This window comes from Ovis canadensis, chromosome 18 (assembly GCF_042477335.2).
Source record: "Ovis canadensis isolate MfBH-ARS-UI-01 breed Bighorn chromosome 18, ARS-UI_OviCan_v2, whole genome shotgun sequence".
Lineage (NCBI taxonomy): Eukaryota > Metazoa > Chordata > Mammalia > Artiodactyla > Bovidae > Ovis > Ovis canadensis.
The window spans coordinates 34,135,636-34,137,530 of record NC_091262.1 but is presented as its reverse complement, the minus strand read 5'-3'; positions in this window follow the sequence as shown (position 1 = coordinate 34,137,530).

Sequence of the window (1,895 nt, the reverse complement as noted above, 5' to 3'; positions counted from 1 at the left end):
GTTCCCTGACCAGGGATCGAACCTGAGTCCCCTGCAGTGGAAGCACAGGGAAGTCCCTGCACATTCTTTTTTAACAACCAAGTTACTGTAAAATACAACCCTGAAATAGGAGCGAGACTAAGGTGGGGATGCCCTGGGACAGGCTCTCAGTCTTCTCCTCCCCTCAGAGATGCCCCTCTGAACAACAGTTTAAAGAATCCTCCTTATCCCAAAGGGAGCACTGGAGGCACAGGCTGGTGGGAGAAACTGGGGCGTCAGGGCCCCTTCCTCCTCCCCAGCCCCACTGCAGCTTCCCTGGGCCAGCCTCCAGGACGGGTGGGGCACCGAGAGGCAGACAGCCCTGCTTTCTTTCCGGGCTGACTTTTCTTGTAGGCCAGGGGACAAGTGGGAAGGGCACAGAGGGACTCAGAGGCTAGGCGGGGCCAGCCCAGTCCCTGTTTCCCCTCAACAGGGTTCTCTTGCTCACAGACTTAGGAAGAACCGTGACTCACTTCCTGCCTAGGTCTGACTGCAGAAGCATTGTTTTCCCAAGTGTAGCTGGGGCTACCCCAGGGTGGCCCCAAGGAGTCTGCTCCCTGGGGATCATGGTGGGGAGAGCAGTTCCCATTCAGAAAGAGGGCCAACCCGACTCACCTCCCCGCTCAAATTTCAGGGCCCCACATTCTTCCCCGAGTTTCTAGGTTTTGTGCTGTTCATGTAGGTACCCAAATCGTATGTTATCTCACTGGTTCAATATTATCTCCATTTTACAGAGGGGTAAATTGAGGCTCCGAGAATTAAGGTCTTGTCACTGCTGTTCAGTTGCTAAGCCAAGTCCAACTCTTTTCAGTCCCATGGACCGCAGCATGCCAGGCTCCTCTGAACTACATTATCTCCGGTTAAGTAAACGTGTTACGTGCTCAGTCGCATCTGACTGTTTGCGACCCGTGGACTATAGCCCACCAGGCTCCTTTGTCCATGGAGTTTCCCAGGCAAGAATACTGGAGTAGGTTGCCATTTCCTATTCTGTCTCCCTACTATCTCCCAGAGTTTGCTCAAATCATTGTCTAAGGTTGGCACAGTTTAAAATAGTGCCGTTTCGACTTGAACTCAGGTTTAGGGGTTGACTGTCACCTAGTGAGTTACTTTACAAATGCTACTAACTTCTCTGGGCCTCAGTTTCCTCCTGTGTAAAGCGCAGATAGTGATACATGAAAGCTGCCTAAAGGAAAACTACATCCACCTTGCAGAATCCATGGTAAGCATGGAGCAAGTTAACACATGGGAAAGAGCTCAGAACATTCTGATCCGTTTTCCTCATCATCCCCAAACCTGTACTGAAGAGATCACAGGATAACACTGTTCTGCCAGGTTATCGCAAAGGGGGCAGGAAGGGATGGGCAGGGACTGCTCTGTGACCTTAAAATAAACCAGCCTGTGGAGCTCTGGGCTACACTTCCCCTCTTTTCTTTCTCAGCTCAAGCAGTGATGGTCTCAGCCAAGTGGCACAGACGTTTTCTAGGGCAGGGACCCAGGGAGAGAGAGGAGCTGGTTGGTATATTGCAAGGAGCTCAGATTCAGGCTCTGCCAAAGCTCCAGATCTCTTCTGGGATCTGAGGCCTGTTAGTTGTGGGATCTTCAGCAAATTATCTAAACCTTGTGTGCCTCAGTTTTCTTATCTGTAAAATGGGATTGATAACGTCAGCCTGAAAGGATTAAGAAGATTAAATAATGTACATAAGAAGGAGATAATATAAAGTGATTGACCTGGTTCCTGGCAGGCAGTTGGAGTTGGAAAAAAAAAGTTTAAAAAAATTAAAAGGGGATGGGCTAGCTGTTCTGCTCATCCACCTGTCTATATAAATGCAAATAAAGTAGTGAGTCTTCTAACTGTAGGCCACGAGGAAGTTTGCCCA